The sequence below is a fragment of the Schistocerca nitens genome, unplaced genomic scaffold, assembly GCF_023898315.1.
Source record: "Schistocerca nitens isolate TAMUIC-IGC-003100 unplaced genomic scaffold, iqSchNite1.1 HiC_scaffold_376, whole genome shotgun sequence".
NCBI classification, from domain to species: domain Eukaryota; kingdom Metazoa; phylum Arthropoda; class Insecta; order Orthoptera; family Acrididae; genus Schistocerca; species Schistocerca nitens.
The window spans coordinates 1,638,187-1,657,051 of record NW_026045910.1 but is presented as its reverse complement, the minus strand read 5'-3'; the positions used below and the strand labels follow the sequence as shown (position 1 = coordinate 1,657,051).

Sequence of the window (18,865 nt, the reverse complement as noted above, 5' to 3'; positions counted from 1 at the left end):
GGGCCGTGAGTCGTGCTTGTGTAGCTCAGTTGGTAGAGCACTTGCCCGCGAAAGGCAAAGGCCCCAAGTTCGAGTCTCGATCCAGCACACAGTTTTAATATGCCAGGAAAGTTTCATTTCTTACATTGTTACAGCTCTGTTAGGATTGATTATGATGCTTTAACAATCAGCATGTGTCGCTATTTGTGGTTTGTTGGTGTAAGAGGTCGGCAATTTGCTTGAAACAGGAACAGAAGTGGTCCCAATAATACACCAGTATTAATTTTTTCCCTCTCAGGAGAAGTTCCACCACGACAACAGGATGAGGTATCGAATGTGAACCTTGCATCCTATCAGTTACACGATCTGCCTTGTGACCCTTACGCTTTAAGTTCGTCCAAAATAATGTTGTGATGTTCAGTGTCCAATGCCTTAGATAGAATGCAAAACATCCTGATAGGTGAAATTATTTTCATCCACATATTTTGATACGAGGACGATGAAATAGTAACTGGCACGTTCAGTGGAGGCATTATTCTCAATTTGCAATTGTGAGTGATTCAGAATTCCATATTTGCAACTGTGTTTAACCGTTCTTAAATACACTACTGGCCATTACAACTGCTACACCCCGAAGGTGACGTGCTACAGATGAGAAATTTAACCGACAGGAAGAAGATGCTGTGATATGCAAATGATAAGCTTTTCAGAGCATTCACACAAGGTTGGCGCCGGTGGAGACGCCTACAACGTGCTGACATGATGAAAGTTTCCAACCGATTTCTCATACACAAACAGCGGTTGACTGGCGTTGCCTGGTGAAACGTTGTTGTGATGCCTCGTGTAAGGAGGAGAAATGCGTACCATCACGTTTCCGACTTTGATGAAGGTCCGATTGTAGCCTATCGCGATTGTGGTTTATCGTATCGCGACATTGTTGCTCACGTTGTTCGAGATCCTATGACTGTTAGCAGAATATGGAATCGGTGGATTCAGGAGTGTGATACGGGACGCCGTGCTGGATCCCAACGGCTTCGTGTCACTAGCAGTCGAGATGACAAACATCTTATTCGCATGGCTGTAACGGATCGTGCAGCCACGTCTCGATCCCTGAGTCAACAGATGGGGACGTTTGCAAGGCAACAACCATCTGCACCAACAATTCGACGACGTTCGCAGCAGCATGGACTATCAGCTCGGAGACCATGGCTGCGGTTACCCTTGACGCTGCATCACAGACAGGAGCGCCTGCGATGGTGTACTCAACGACGAATCTGGGTACACGAATCGCAAAACGTCATTTTTTCGGATGAATCCAGGTTCTGTTTACAGCATCATGATGGTCGCATCCGTGTTTGGCGACATCGCGGTGAACGCACATTGGAAGTGTGTATTCGTCATCGCCATACTGGCGTATCACCTGGCGTGATGGTATGGGGTGCCATTGGTTACACGTCTCCGTCACCTCTTGTTCGCATTGACGGCACTTTGAACAGTGGACGTTACATTCCAGATGTGTTACGACCCGTGGCTCTACCCTTCATTCGATCCCTGCGAAACCCTACATTTCAGCAGGATAATGCACGACCGCATGTTGCAGGTCCTGTACTGGCCTTTCTGGATATAGAAAATGTTCAACTGCTGCCCTGGCCAGCACATTCTCCAGATCTCTCACCAATTGAAAACGTCTGGTCAATGGTGGCCGAGCAACTGGCTCGTCACAATACGCCAGTCACTACTCTTGATGAGCTGTGGTATCGTGTTGAAGCTGCATGGGCAGCTGTACCTGTACACACCATCCAAGCTCTGTTTGACTCAATGCCCAGACGTATCAACGCCGTTATTACGGCCAGAGGTGGTTGTTCTGGGTACTGATTTCTCAGGATCTGTTCACCCAAATTGCGTGAAAATGTAATCACATGTCAGTTCTAGTATAGTATATTTGTCCAATGAATACCCGTTTATCATCTGCATTTCTTATTGGTGTAGCAATTTTAATGGCCAGTAGTGTACATTACCTATTCCGAAAAAAATGATAAGGAAATTAATATTGGAATAGGTCGACAGCTATTAATACGTCGACACGCCGTAGCTGCTTCCTCCCAGATAAGCGCTGCGGAACTACAGTCCTGCCCGCGGGTTATTTTCAAATTTTGTAATCCGCAGCGGTTGTCACAGCCCCGCACGACCTGCGTGTCATGACGTAAAATGCGAGCTTATCTGGCGTAAGATATCGCGGTCACGCCGGCCCGCGGTTTTATCAGTCCATCTGACGAGTCGCCAGCGACCGCTCACGACAGCTGTACACCTGTACACCTCTGCAGCAACTCTTACAGGTGCGTCCCGCCTTCTCTACACCGTACCACTGTTGCTTAATTTCGTCACAAGCTTCGCCTACCCCTCACTTATCCACATCGAACCCTTACTATCTCTATTTTCGAAGAGCACATCTGAAGGTACAGACAATACAGGATCTACATGTACTCCTTAAGCCAGTTGCGGAGGGTACACTTCGCAACATCATTGTTTCTCCCCCATTTGCCGCGCTGTCTAGGAATGGTGCGTAATAATATCGACTGTCTGTCAGCTGCTGTATGAGCTGCAGTTGTCTGATTCTTCCCGTGGTGGTCATTTCGCGAGATGTATGTCAGAGGAAGTACGACGCTAAGTCAATTATTATCCGCAATTTTGTTATATTTTTGTAGTAATGTCGTTTTACGTTGATGACGCATGCTTTTTTTATTTGTTGTTATACTTTTGCAATTTTCAAGCTGCTATGTGATTTTCGTTATCGCTGCCGTGCTGTTAATCATGGCTGCTCCACTGTCTATTTGCACCAAAGAAGAGCAACGTTCGGTGATCCGTGTTTTGTGGTCGGAAGGCGTATCAGGGGCCGAAGACTATCGGTACAGTACGGGAACAGTGTTTTGCTACAACGGAGTGTCTACGAATGGATTGAGAAATTCCGAAATGGTCGCACAAGTGTTATGCACGATGAAGGAGCCGGACGACTGCTTACCTCCACAAATGAAGGAACCATTGAGCGTTCACGTGAAATGATTCTCTTAGACAGACAATTAACTATTGACGAAGTGGCACATCGTCTGCAAATTAGTCATGCTTCTGCCTACGAAATCATCCACAACAGACTTGGGTTTCATAAAGTTTGTGCGAGATGGGTCCCAAAACAACTCACACAGTTGCATAAACAAACACGCTTGGGCATCTGCAAAAAACATTTGGATCGTTATGGTAACGAAGGGGACAACTTCTTAGACAGAATCATTACTGGTGACGAAACATGGATCCATCACTACGAGCCGGAGAGTAAACGGCAGAGTATGGAATGGAAACATCCAAATTCGCCGTGCAAGAAAAAGTTCAAGGCCCAACCGTCCGCAAGATAACTGATGCTTACGGTTTTTTGGGACGCACAAGGTCCAGTACTGGAACATTATGGGGAAAGGGGCGCAACAATAAACAGTGTACGTTATAGTGAGATGCTTACTGCCAGGCTAAAGACTGTAATTTGAAGTGAACGCCGACGATTGCTGTCAAAAGGTGTTGTGTTGTTGCACAAAATTACCCGTCCGCATGCTGTTGAAACGATCCAGAAACTCAAATTTGAAGTACTGGATCGTCCTCCATATAGTCCCGATCTTGCCCCTTCTATCACTTGTTTGGTCCACTTCAACAGTCATTAAGGGGCCGTCGATTTGCCTCGGACGAAACAGTGAAAGAAGCGGTGCATTCCTGGCTCGCAACTCAACCGAGAACCTCCTTTTATGAGGGCATCAGGAAGCTTGTACAACGATGGACCAAATGCGTTGAAACGCAAGGAGACTATGTCGAAACATAATGTTCTTGTAAGTTTCCTATTTCATTACAATGAAATTTTTTAACTACTTTGCCGATAATAATTGACTTACCCTCGTATTACGTAGCTTGTCTCTTGTTGGAACTTGCTCTCTCGTAATTTTGGTGGTAAGCATCCCCGTGCTGGGCAATGCCTCCACCAGAGTTTGATTAGCGCTCTACTAAACCGGCAGCTACGACAGGCACATGTTTTCTTTGGACATTCTCTGTTTATTTCATAGGTACTGATGAGCAGCACAAAGATTCGAATGAGGGGTTTCTAAGCTACTGTATTCGTGAGTTATGTGCTACAGATACTCACTGCTAATATCGTAATCGCATGCAATCGCTTTCTTCTTGCTTGTTGTGGAGGTTATCTTGCATTTATCTACAGTTAAAGAGAACTGCCGCTCATTAGACAAAGCGAAAAACTTGTACAAGTTTTCCTGTATTCGCTTGCTGTGGTCCAACGGTGATATTCGCTGATAGACACTGTGTCGTCAGTGGGTACTCGCTCGTTGTGTACTAAACTACTCGTACTTATTCAACGTGGTCTCTCGAATTTTTGTTTTTGCATCTTTCGTTTCCTTCTGGGTGAAACACAGTAGAATTCTTGTTACTTAAATCCCATTGAGATGGTGGACAGCGGTTCCCAATCTGGAACAGATTACAAGTGAACTCGCGAAACTCGTGGTCTAAGGTCGTGAAAGTTATTACGATTGTTATCAGGGATTAAGTTCAGAGCCGACGTATTCAACTAAACAAAATAGGTTTGAAAAAAGATCAAATGCTTTGTCAAGTGAACCGTGCAAAAATCAGAAATAAAATAGTTTAGAGAAACATGTAACACGCCTTTGAATGATGGTTGAAATTACGAACAGCAGGTGAAGTGTTGATAGAAAATTTAAAGTTTAACGTTTAAAGTGGAATAGAGGCATAGATAATAAAAATATGTCAACACCACATGGCAGAAAAATGTACGGTCTACATAGGATGTTAGGAAATTCCCGTTACAAACTTGTAGGACTTGAAGTCAGTACATAATATTTTGAAGAGGAACACACGTCCGAAACGTTCAGTTTCCGTGCTCCGGCCGGTTAAAAACATGTTTGCTGGGTAGGTATGCAATAGGGTAGTCATGTTGGGGGCAGGGAGGGGGGGGTGGATAGGGAGGGTGTTTACATCGGATCGACTGATTTCATTTAACGTCTGTCCTACCTCTCTGACCCTGTTCATTCACGAGTCTGTACGTGAGTGTTAGGGCAACGTGGTTGAGTGCACGTTTGCAGAATACATCGACATGATCCTTCTGAATGGCGAAGATCACCGTAATGGAAGAGATGCTCGTCGCCTTTCCCAAGATAGTTCTCCTCAACGTCCGACTCCATCGCATATCCTTCCGTCACAATTAGGGGTGCCTTCAGCGTCAGCGGCCGCGACTGTGGTGCTACAAAGAGACGACGCACACGCGAATTGGAAGAGGCCGTTCTGCATCGCGTTGAAGAAAACACGTCAACGAGCATACGAGTAATTACTTCGGCTGTCGATTAGTGGAATTGTAAAACAAATAATGTACTGGGTCACGCCTAATCAGTTACTTGTAAAAGTGGTCACGCAACCAACTTGTTTTCAAATGGTTGTAACACGGAAACGGTATGTTTCCGGACTTGGGTTCCAGAACAAAATGTTATATACGCACTCCCGTATACAAGTCCTATAACTTTAAAACGGGAATTTCCGAAATTCCTGTATAGCCTTCTAGACAAATATCCTCCACTGCTGTTTAAAATTCTAAGATTTTAAGTTAAACATTGAACGGTCCGTCATTTTCTGTATATGATTCCGAGCATCATTTAAATCAGCGTCAAATGTTTGTCTGATCTATTTTAATTCTTGCTTTCAGACAAATCACGTCACAAAATACTAGATCGCTTTTTTCAGTTTTTTTCAGAAAGGAAAGAATGAAAAGATAAACTTTTTCATATCTCGCTTCTCTTCCTGGTGTCCACTGCTCCCGATATGTCCTAAATTTAGTAGCTGGTTCGAAGAAAACCATTTTAAAATTATCACAAGAATAAAACTTTTTCCAAGTAAAGTAGCTACGCCTTGAAGAGACTTTTTCGTGCATCATCTGTGTTCCTAGCTTCTTCTGTTTTCAAAATATCCTTAATTTAGTGCTTGATTCTAAGGAAGCAATTTTGAGCCCTAACTATCAACCTCATGTAACTTTCGCACTAAAAATAACTAGACTTTAAAGAGATGAACTTTCTGACACTTCATTTACACAGGCAGTAGCCGTTTTTCGTGAAATATTTAAGTCTTCTGTCAACTCACTAGCTGTTTTGTTAATTACTCGTTACTTTCAAGCAATTAAATATCTAGACCTCATGTGGGTCAATTTGACCATTACCTACCCTTGTATTGTATTGTATTGTATGTTAACCGGGAACCTACAAACGACGAAGAGGCTCCATCCCCACCACAGCCGCAGTGGTCCACAACCCCACGACGACTACCGCAGTCTACTTCACTGCTCCGCCGCCGCCCCACACCGAACCCAGGGTTATTGAGCGGTTCGGCCCCCGATGCCCCCCCCCCCCCCCCCCCCGAGGGAACGTCTCACACGACGAGTTCAAATGGTTCAAATGGTTCAAATGGCTCTGAGCACTATGGGACTTAACATCTGATGTCATCAGTCCCCTAGAACTTAGAACTACTTAAACCTAACTAACCTAAGGACATCACACACATCCATGCCCGAGGCAGGATTCGAACCTGCGACCGTTGCGATCGCGCTGTTCCAGAGTGAAGCGCCTAGAACCGCTCGGCCACAACGGCCGGCACTAGACGAGTGTAACCCCTATGTTTGCGTGATAGAGTAATGGTGGCGTACGCATTCGTGGAGAACTTGTTTGCGCAGCAATGGCCGAGATAGTGTAGCTGTGGCGGAATACGGGGAACCAGCCTGAATTCGCCGAGGCAGATGGAAAACCGCCTAAAACCATCCACAGACTGGCCGGCTCACCGGATATCGACAAGTCCGCCGGGCTGATTCGTGCCGGGGACCAGGCGCTCCTTCCCACTCCGGAAAGCCGTGCGCTAGACCGCTCGGCTAACCGGGCGGGCTTTCCTACCCTTGGTCTGACTATGAAAAATGAGACAAAAATCTGTTGTGTAACGTCTAGACTGTCTTTGTTTTCGCTCCGCTCAAAGATTTGACCAAAGTTGGTGTGTCTACGAAGCCTGCATACTAGGTTCGCTAGACAAACAACCAAGCAAATCGTATTAATGAGTTTTATTACAAGAACAAAATTATAACACTTAACTTTGTCGATTACACATATGCGTCGCAAGCAAAGGGCGGCATACAAAATAATCAGTCTTCTTCAGTGTCAACTATCTTAAGTCTGTGCTTCATAGAGAGTACAAGCGAAGTGATCTAGCATTGACGCTTCTATCCAAATCAGTAGTCTTGAAGCCACTACTGAACCGAGTAATCTTGAAGCTGCGATAGAAACGGGCCGTCGGCAGTCGGTCGTAGCGCTGAGGTCCTCTTCGCATAGGGGCCGCCGCTGTCGCGTTGTCTTCCTGGAGGGAGGTGAGGTCAGTGTGCGATTGGCTGACTTCTTTTCATGCCCTTCTCTTCTCTTTCGTTCCCGACTGGTGCGCCTTCGCTTGACTTTACACCGTAACGAAAGTGAATAAGGAAGATGAAAAAGACCAACAGAATGACAATAACATAAGCAATGTTTCCGAAACTGCATCCATTATTTGGACATTTTTCATTGCATCAGATTTCTTTCAGCACGGTCAAATCGTACGAATTGCTCCCTTGTAGTGATATTTCGTGCCAGTTTCTTGTACTGTGTGACAGTCATCAGTGAGCAAGGTACGCTATTTCTGGTCCACCTTATCGGCACATTAACTTTTTCGAGCAACTCGGTAGTTACTTAGGTTAATCACAGGCTTCGCTCCAGATATTCGTACCGAGGAGCGTGCAACTGTTTGTTCCGATCCATCTACAATCCGTTGCCTTATCTCCCTTACGCTGACAGATTTGATGGTGTACTTTCGCTGGGAGCATGTCTTAAATTTACAATAAGCTAACCACTACACGAGTCTCAAACATGCTGGCCGTTGTATTTGTGTTTTTTTCACTTTTACAAACGCCAGTCACTGCTAAATCGCAGCTGACAACTAAATCCAAACGGCGTATGTTTCTAGCCAAAACAAGAATCTATGGCACCCGAACCGTGGTTTATCCAGCGTCAAACGCCGGTCACTGTTAAAGCGTAGCTGACAACTAAATCCAAACGGCGTTTATTTTTAGCGAAAACACAAATCTATGGCATCCGAACCGTTGTTTATCGAGCGTCGATCAACGAAACCTAAGAACGACCTGTCGCATACTGCGTAAATTGAGGAACCTATGAAGATGCTTAGTATGAGCTAAGTAGTTTGTAGGAATAGTGAATTGTACCTGCCACACAAAGCGATATCTGTACACGAGTATCCGGTCGTTCTTGTCAGAGATAACTCTTTTGACGTTACGTGCTCTTCGGAAGAATGTAAGATATCGGGAGACAGGCTAAGTGATGGTTGTTATCGCGATATCGACTGACTTGATGCGTCTAATGCCAAACCTACAGTAGGCTCTGACTCTTCTCCTAGGTCATTTTGCGTAATTTTCAAGAACGGTAGTCGGACAGAGTAACATAATTATAAAACTACATCTTTGACGTCACTCTACTGTTGCTTTCTGGAACCCATTTTACGCTACGTATCAGAAACTTTCTGGAAAATGAAAATATCTATAGGAAGCGACATGGATTCCCTAAAACAGAGATTTTGTGAATTTTATCTCGCTCTTTTTGTCCACAAAGGTCCAGAGCGCCCAAGTTGAAGCCGCGTTTCTTGACTTCCGAAAAGCATTTGATATCCTGTTAGATCGAGGCTCGAACCTTGGACTTCGTCTTCCGCGGGCAAGTGCGCTACTAACCGAGCTATCGAAGAATGACCCTGGACCCTTCCTCACAGCTTTACTTCCGCCATTAACTCGACTCCTATCTTCCAATCTTCCAAACCTTACTGAAGTTCTCGTGCGTACCTCGCTGGACTATTGCCTTCTGTGTCTGTGTACCGATCTGCATCTCTTATTTTAATACGCAACCACTGTTGTAGTAACACAAGCGAGAACGTTCCATGTTAGTCAGTTCTTTTAAAATAACATTCGTTCGGAGTGGCATACGTAACTAAACACAGTAACGCGAAACATATATTGCACAGACTGTTGCTCTTCGCGGCTTGATCCGACATTGTACGGTTTACAGTAGCCTATAGGCCTACTGGCACTGCATCACGCAAGTAACGAGCAGCCATTAGTGGCTCGCCATCACATTTTCTTTATCTTAAATTTCTTTGTGACTAATGCCCTTTTGGCATATTTATTATTTTATAAATGACATATAAATACTGCCAGTCTTTCACGACGATTCCGTACTTATATTCTATCATACGATTTTAGTCATAATTCTGTGACCATGTTATAGAATACAGACCATTCTTTGATTTAAATTCTGAGGAAGACACTCCTAGCAGTGTCGAAACCAGGTTAATTTGTTAAAAATAGTGAGCGAGGGCTGATTTTCTTTCAATTATATCTTTGGATTAATTTCAGTCACTTACTGTGTGTGTGGGGGGGGGGGGGGTCTAGAGTTTAGAACACGAGATGGATAACTCGTTTCCGTAAACAGTTTCGCTTCCTCCCCACTACTGGCTTGCTACAATCGACCTGTGTAAAATTCTAAAACGGTCATGTATTCAAATGTACAATACCAGTACACGAAGGCTGCTACAACAAACAGTTTTTCTGTCTTTCCACGCCCCTCATTTTCAGATATTACAGTCGGTTCTACATCTAACGATTGTCTTTCAATAACAACAATGATAGTATAAAAATAGTAAAATACAGTATTACGATGTAGTGGCGATACCACAATAATTTGTGTATTCCAACTCTCTAAATAGCACCGTCTAGGTCACGACTTTTTTGCTATATTTTCGATGACTGATTACAGGTAGTGTAGACTATCTTCAGATATAGAAACTCGTCGCAGCGACTGTTGTGGGTCGTCAAGTTCACAGCCGCATACTAATTCCTATCATGCCCCGCGGCCAAACGAGCAGTTTGAACGTCCAAACGCAAACCGTTCAGAAGATTTTATTTCATGTAGTTCAGTAATTGTCACCCTGTATATTTCACACCAATTTTGAATTATAATTTGCTTTCTTAACCTCTGTTTAATTAAATGTAAATTTTACCAAGAAATATATCTGATATCTACAACATTTCTACGTAGGCACATAGCTTGTGTGTTCTGCCGTGTTGTGCTGTCTACCCACTGCAGGTTCGTGTCCGAAATTACTGAACGCTTGTTCCATGTTTCATATCTTGTACATCACGCCAGTGGCCTTGAAACGAACGACATCCTTTTCGAACCTGACTCGTTAACTCTACGAAGGGCGTTGAATAAATATTTCAACACATTTTTGTTTTTCTGAAAGCAGACTGGTTTTATTGAGGATACCAATATTAATCCCACACTTTTGTCTACAAAACCTCATTTTTCAACATAACCTCCGTTCAGTGCGACCGCCTTACACCACCTCAGTTGGAGGTCCTGTAAGCTCGCGTAGTACCACTCTACTGTTCCACGTCGGAGCCAACGTCTTGCTGCATCAATACTTCCTCACCATCCACGTACCGCTTCACGCGGAATTACATTAGATTAGATTAGATTCAGTTTTCGTTCCATAGATTCAAAAATGAGACGAGTCTCGTGGGTGTAGAACAAGTAAGAAAGTATAATATAAAAAACATAAAACATTTGAATGTAATACTTTACCTTGATCATTTGTCAGGAGACTGTAAAAATAGGTGATTACGTTACAGTACATTGGAACTGCTGATATTTATAGAATTAATACACTGTCAGAATGATACATAGTTACCCACATTTAACAACTTTATTATACACAAAATAACTAATCTTGACTGTTGTGACCAAGTGCTGTCAAAACTGAAATCTAACAGACATTTTTACTTAAGCTGTCCTAACAGTCTCTGCTAACATACTCATCTAGAGAGTAGAAGGAGTGCCTATCGCAAAATCTTTCAAGCTCTGCTTAAACTGTGCTTTATCTGAAACCAAGTTTTTAATGGTTGCTGGCAATTTATTCAAAATGTGTGTTCCTGAATATTGGACCCCTTTTTGGACCAAGGTAAGTGATTTTAGGTCTTTATGCAGATTGTTCTTATTCCTAGTATTGATACTAAGTATTGAGCTATTGGTTGGAAAGAGAAACATTATTTGCAACAAATTTCATTGAAGCATAAATATACTGAGAAGCAGTGGTTAGAACACAAGGTTCCTTGAACAGGTTTTTACATGATGTCCTTGAATACACCACAAATAAGTCTCATTACACGTTTTTGCACGCTGAAAGCTTTCACACGGTTTGACGAGCTATCCCAGAATATGATCCCGTATTACACAACAGAATGAAAGTAAGCAAACTATGCAAGTTTTTTTATATTTTAATCTCCTACATCTGACATAATCCTCGCTGCAAATACAGATTTGTTTAGGCGCTTAAGCAATTCTGTGGTGTGCCCTTCCCAACTGAGTTTATTATTGAGTTGTAATCCCAGAAATTTAACACTGGCCAAGTCTTCGAGCTGCATATCTTCATATGTTATACATGTCTGGAAAGAAATCTCTTACAGGTTCTGAACTGCATATAGTGGGTATTTTCGTAGTTTAATGACAGTGAATTAGCTTTAAACCATTTACTAATGTCAGTGAAAATTTGATTACCAGCCGTTTCTAAATCTGTACTTAACTTGCTACTTACTGCAATGTTTGTGTCATCTGCAAACAAAACAAACTTAGCATCTGGCAATATAACAGACGAGAGGTCATTAAGAAAAATCAACAGTCACAAGACGGAACCTTACGAAACGCTACACGTAATTAATTCCCAATCAGATGAATATTTATTGTCCGCAGCTCGTGGTCGTGCGGTAGCGTTCTCGCTTCCCACGCCCGGGTTCCCGGGTTCGATTCCCGGCGGGGTCAGGGATTTTCTCTGCCTCGTGATGACTGGGTGTTGTGTGCTGTCCTTAGGTTAGTTAGGTTTAAGTAGTTCTAAGTTCTAGGGGACTGATGACCATAGATGTTAAGTCCCATAGTGCTCAGAGCCATTTGAACCATTTTTTTTAAATATTTACTGCTTACTGCACAGGTATTTCGCAACAACACCCTTTGTTTGTTGTTAGTTAGGTAACGCTCGAACCATTTCGCAGCATTGCCGGTGACACCGTAATATTCTAATTTACCTAAGAGAACGCCGTTACTCAGTCAACGGCGTTTGACAGGGCACAGAAAATGCCAGTAGCCTCTAATTTATTATCTAATGAATTAAGTACATTCTCACTGTAAGTGTAAATAGCCACTATATCGGAACCCTTAAGGAACCTAAACTGCGATTTGGACAATTTGCAGTTAGATGCGTAAGGAGACCCTTGAACACAACATTTTCAAATATTTTTTAAAAAAGCGGCAAAACTGAAATTGGTCGGTAGTTTGATGGTATTCTATATCACCCCTCTTGTAAAGAGGCTTAACTGCAGTATATTTTAACCAGTCTGGAAATGTCCCGCTGATAAGAGACTGAATACACAAATAGCTTACGACAGAACTCAACTCGCATGAGCATTCTTTGATTAACTTCATTGATATGTTATCATACGCACTAGAATACTTTGCTTTTAAAGGTTTTATAATGGACGCTACTTCTCTGAGAGACATGAGTGTCATTTCCATTTTACTGAAGTTATATGAAAAGACTGGTCTCAGATAGTCTATTGCACCGTGTAGTGAAACTGATAACCTCAAGTAGTCAGTAACAGACACAAAGTACTTGTTTAAGAGGTTTGCAACACAACATGCACTTGTTACCAATGTCTCATTTATTTTTACAGCTATTTGTTCCTCTTCCTTTTCTGCCTCACCAGTCTCTGTCTTCACTATATCCCATCTATTTTTTATTTTCCTGCCGATGTAATTATCTTTTTCTCATAATAAAGCTGCTTAGATTTCTGGATTACCTACTTCAATATTTTGCAGTATTCTTTGTAATGCATTACAGTGCTAACGTCAGAGCTATTCCTAGACAGTAGATACAGTCTCCTTTTTTTCCCAGATGATATCTTTATTCCTTTTGTAATACATAGTTTATTTTTATACTTCCGTTTGATTTGAGTTACCTTTAGCGTGAAACAATTTCCAAAACATGAAATAACTTTATTAATGAATGCTTTGTATTTTCCATCTGAGTCAGAAGTACTGTAAACATCTGTAGAGTTCATGTCTTTGAGCAATCTCCTAAAATTCTCAATTGTTTATTGATTTATTACCCTCTGGCACTCAGTTTTAATAGATTTTTATCCTGACAAGTTTCAACATTCAACACAAGATACTGCATGTCATAATCAGATTTACTGTTGGTTATGTGATATGACATTTATTCCTAGAGTTATCTGCAAAGTTATTATCAAGAGCAGTCTCAGAACACTTACATACTTTAGTTGCAAACTTCGCAGTAGGAATTAAATAGAATGACAGTGCTAATGATTTCAAAAATTGTTCACTGATGGTGCTTTTCAATAAATCCACATTAAAATCACCAGCAACCACTAGTTTCTTGTTTCTTACTGTGAGGTGGGACAACAGACCTTCCAGACTTTTTTATGAAGATGTTAAAAGTTTGCTGGAAATGCTCTGAATATACTTACTATTATAAAGGACTTATTATGGAATACTACTTCTGTTGCACAAGCTTCTAAGTGATGCAAAATTCATTAATATCATGTTCTTGAAATTAAAACAGTTTCTGACAAATGTGGCAACTCCTCCTTTCTCCATATTTTCTGTACAGAAGTTAACCTGAATCCTGTAACATTTAACATATGTATACTAGTGGTCACATGATGTTCAGAGAGGCAGATTATATCAGTTGGTTTGCTCAACTGTAAATTCTTCAACACAAGTAAGCAACTAATTAAGCTCACTCCTTAGTTCTCGGATATTCTGACGCAAAAAAGATAACTGATTTTGTGCACTGGATGAATTACAATTGTATTAACCTAATTTTACTGTTAAGTTTCGAATATCTCCAGTTTGAATCAGGAACTGTTTGCATGAACTGGGTACACTAAAATTTCCTATCTGGCTGCCTGTTTTATCATTGTGAATGTCATTTTCAGCCTGTCTTTGAACGTGTTTTGATTATGCCCTCCCTACCCTAAAAAACTGTTGTTCTTTCACTTAGAACCACCGGTACTTTACCACTTGTGATAATGCGCCCTCCCCCCCCCCCCCCCCTTACGTTATTTGCTATTAGCCCAGGCAGTTTTTCTTTCCTTTCCTGTTGAGGTGAAGGCCATGTCTAGTATAGTCCCATCTGCTGATAGAGTCAACAGGAACCACAACGATATGAGACCCAATACCTGATCCAAGCAGCCATTCTACCTCTAAATTAACTCTGATAGCAGAAGAGTTTAAATGAGGCCGGTCATGGCGTCTCAGAACAGATTCAAAACCCAACACCAGTATGTCTCGTTGCTGAAGCTATCTGTACCAGGTCACCCACAGCTGAATAATCAGGGTCCCTGTCAATACTGTTCCCCGCCCCACTCACTGTTACCACGGTGTCTTCCTTTGTGAGGTCTTTGCAAAGTGAACCTACATCCTCTGTCACCTGACCCAAACTTGTACTAGGTTTAAAAAAACTTGTGACCTGATAACCTGACCCTAGTTCATCCTGCAACAGTTGGCCAACATTTTTACCATGTGAAGTACCTAACAAAAAAAGTTTCTTCTTCTTCACAATTTTTTCTGACTTCGTATTTCTAAAATACTTTGCGTCCTTCATTGGTCCTAACAAATGGAAGTCGGAGGTGCGAGATCTGAGCTGTGGGGTGGTTGAGGAACTGCAGTCCAATGAAGTTTTGTGGGCTCCTTGCGGGTATTGCGGGTACGCTGAGTTATGTGAGGTCTTGCGTTGTGGTGGTGAAGTATTTATGGCGACGAACACGCTAAAGTCGTTTCTTCAATTTCCTAAGGGTAGCATAATACGCTTCAAATTGCTCGTTGCACCATGAGGGAAAACATCAAGCAGAATAACCCCTTCATGGACTGCGTTTTGTTTCCTCTATCTACTCGAAATGAGAGAAATCGAACACATTTGCGTGACCTTGTTGCGCGCCCAACGGTTCACCGTACTTTTGTTCATTGGCAGGTCTCCGTAGACATTTTGCAAGCACCTAAGAATATCTGTTATGTTCTGGTTTACCGCCAAAAGAAACTCAGTGGCAGCTGTCTGCTCAGAACACACCTCTCTTACAGCCGCCATTTTTGAATGCTACGTATAGCGACACCACCTATTGGAAATTCATGGAACTATAGTGGCTGAAATGGAAATATTCCACGGTGTCTCACAACAAATTTCTCGTTTTTTCAACGGAAATTGGCCGAGGAAAAAATGTGTTGATTACTTATTGAAGCCAGTCGTATTATTGGCTGTCAACACGCCAGTAATATGCAGAGATTGCAGTCTTCGCGTTATGAACGTAATGCAACGAGTTACACCAGCACTGAAACTCGGCTAACTTGCACTGCATACCACCGCAGTTCGTCCCCCGACAATACGTGTTCGTGGACCTGTTTACAAAAGACGGATCGGACATATTCCCACTTCAATGTATTCGACCACATCTAATGACCTGTGTGAGGCTCCTGATGTTCAAATGGTTCAAATGGCTCTGAGTACTATGGGACTTAACTTCTGAGGTCATCAGTCCCCTATACCTTAGAACTACTTCAACCTAACTAACCTAAGGACATCACACACAACCATTCCCGAGGCAGGATTCGAACCTGCGACAGTAGCGGTAGCGCGGTTCCAGACTGTAGCGCCTAGAACCGCTCGGCCACACCGGCCGGCACTCCTGATGTCCTCCTTGCTTTTGTAGTCCCGCGTAACTTGACCTTCCTAGGTAGGGGAATTCTTCCCCTCATTCCGCTACTGTGTCGTTCCTAGATCTGGTCTAAGCAAGTTACTAATCTCCTTTCTGCTTTTCTGATACTTCGTGCCGCCCGGAGTGACCGAGCGGTTCTAGGCGCTTCAGTTTGTAACCGCGCGACCGCTACGGTCGCAAGTTGAATCCTGCCTCTGGCGTGGATGTGTGTGATGTCCTTAGGTTAGTTAGGTTTAAGTAGTTCTAAGTTCTAGGGGACTGATGACCTCAGATGTTATGTCCCATAGTGCTCAGAGTCATTTGAACCATTTTTTGCTTCTTCGTTTTTGCTTGTTTACCCTTTACACAAATTCTGTCCTAACTATTTCGTCAATTGCTACCTGCATGTCTCCTAAGTTTTCTCATATCCTGACAGAGGGGCATATTACAAACTGGAAATGATGGGAAGCTACATTTTCTCTCTGCCCCTCTCAATACCGGCATCGAAGCGGTGCGACATTTTGTTTCCGACGGGAAGTCTTATTTTAGAATGAAATCAGGAACTACGCAAGAAGACAGTAGTTCAAAGAACAATAAACGCTCGTAAACTTCTACTCGGATTGCAGTGAATGAAACGTCAATTACTTCTTTTCAGGTCTACATTACTTCTCTCTCAGGCTGCGACATGGTCGCGAATGGAACAGTGACCCGGAAATGTAGAATAAATTTCTTTATTTCACATCTACGGTCACAGACTTCTAGGTTCTCAGACTAACGGGTTCGGCCAGCAATGGTCATATTCAGATCTGTTTCATAAAAAAAATATGTCCTACTGTATTGGACCCATAGTGGCATCGTCAAATGCTAAACACAAAATCGGCACCAGAATCGTGATACATACATAAATTATAGTATGTACAAGTGTCAGCTTGTTACTGACGACTCATATACAGGGTGGTCCACTGATCGTGACTGGGCCAAATATCTCACGAAATAAGCGTCAAACGAAAACACTACAAAGAACGAAACTTGACTAGCTTGAAGGGAGAAACCAAATGACGCTATGGTTGGCCCTCTAGATGGCGCTGCCATAGGTCAAACGGATATCAACTGCGTTTTTCTTAAATAGGAAACCCCATTTTTATTACATATTCGTGTAGTACGTAAAGAAATATGAATTTTTTAGTTGGACCACTTTTTTCGCTTTGTGATAGATAGCGCTGTAATAGTCACAAACATATGGCTCACAATTTTAGACTAACAGTTGGTAACAGGTAGGTTTTTTAAATTAAAATACAGAACGTAGGTACGTTTGAACATTTTATTTCGGTTGTTCCAATGTGATACATGTACCTTTCTGAACTTATCATTTCTGAGAACGCATGCTGTTACAGCGTGATTATATGTAAATACCACATTAATGCAATAAATGCTCAAAATGATGTCCGTCGACCTCAATGCGTTTAGCAATACGTGTAACGACATTCCTCTCAACAGCGAGTAGTTCGCCGTCCGTAATGTTCGCACATGCATTGATAATGCGCTGACGCATGTTGTGAGACGTTGTCGGTGGATCACGATAGCAAATATCCTTCAACTTTCCCCACAGAAAGATGCTATTCAATACCACTTCAACAGCACGCGAGCTACGTGCCGGACATCCATCATGTTGGAAGTACATCGCCATTCTGTCATGCAGTGAAACATCTTGTAGTAACATCGGTAGAACATTATGCAGGAAATCAGCATACATTGCACTATTTAGATTGCCATCGATAAAATGGGGGCCACTTATCCTTCCTCGCACAAAGCCGCACCATACATTAACCCGCCAAAGTCGCTGATGTTCCACTTGTCGCAGCCATCGTGGATTTTCCGTTGCCCAGTAGTGCATACTATGCCGGTTTACGTTACCGCTGTTGGTGAATTACGCTTCGTCGCTAAATAGAACGCGTGGAAAAAATCAGTCATCGTCCCGTAATTTCTCTTGTGCCCAGTGGCAGAACTGTATTTGTTGCAGATCGTGGTTAACGTTTCACATGTGGCTGAACATTTCCTGTTTCCTTAAATAACGTAACTATCCGGCGAACGGTCCGAACACTTGGATGATGTAGTCCAGGATACCGAGCAGCATACATAGCACACGCCCGTTGGGTATTTTGACCACAATAGCCATACATCAACACGATATCCAGGATACCGAGCAGCATACATAGCACACGCCCGTTGGGTATTTTGATCACAATAGCCATACATCAACACGATATCGACCTTTTCCGCAATTGGTAAATGGTCCATTTTAACACGGAAATGTATCACGAAGCAAATACCGTCCTCACTGGCGGAATGTTACGTGATACAACGTAGTTATACGTTTGTGACTATTACAACGCCATATATCACAAAGCGAAAAAAGTGGCCCAACTAAAACATTCATATTTCTTTACATGCTACTCGAATACTTAATAAAAAATGGGGGTTCCTATTTTAAAAAAAACGCAGCTGATATCTGTTTGATCTATGGCAGCGCCATCTAGCGGGCCAACCATAGCGCCATCTGGTTTCCCCTTTCAAGCTAGACGCGTTTCGTTCTTTGTAGTTTTTACGTTTGATGCCTATTTCGGAAGATACTTGGCCCAGTCACGATCAAAGGACCACCCTGTATATGAGACGTCAGTAGACAAGCTGACACTTGTACATACTATAATTTATGTATGTATCACGATTCTGGTGCCGATTTTGTGTTTAGCATTTGACGATGCCACTATGGGTCCGATACAGTAGGACATATTTTTTTATGAAACAGATCTGAATATGACCATTGCTGGCCGAACCCGTTAGTCTGAGAACCTAGAAGTCTGTGACCGTAGATGTGAAATAAAGAAATTTATTCTACATTTCCGGGTCACTGTTTCATTCGCGACCATATAGACCTCAGAAGAAGTAGTTGAC

The 18,865-nt window shown here is 42.5% G+C and overlaps 1 protein-coding gene across 2 annotated transcripts in view; it reads left to right on the top strand.

The window, feature by feature from the left end:
* Positions 1–2,249: 2,249 nt before the first annotated feature.
* Positions 2,250–18,865, top strand: part of LOC126229613 (uncharacterized) — a 156,291-nt gene continuing 139,675 nt past the window's right edge. Inside the window, exon 1 of one of the 2 annotated variants that reach the window (XM_049942356.1) lies at positions 2,250–2,315. The gene's annotated coding sequence lies outside the window, so the exon portion shown is untranslated. The remainder of the gene's footprint in view (positions 2,316–18,865) is intronic. The other variant, XM_049942355.1, reaches the window with a different exon arrangement.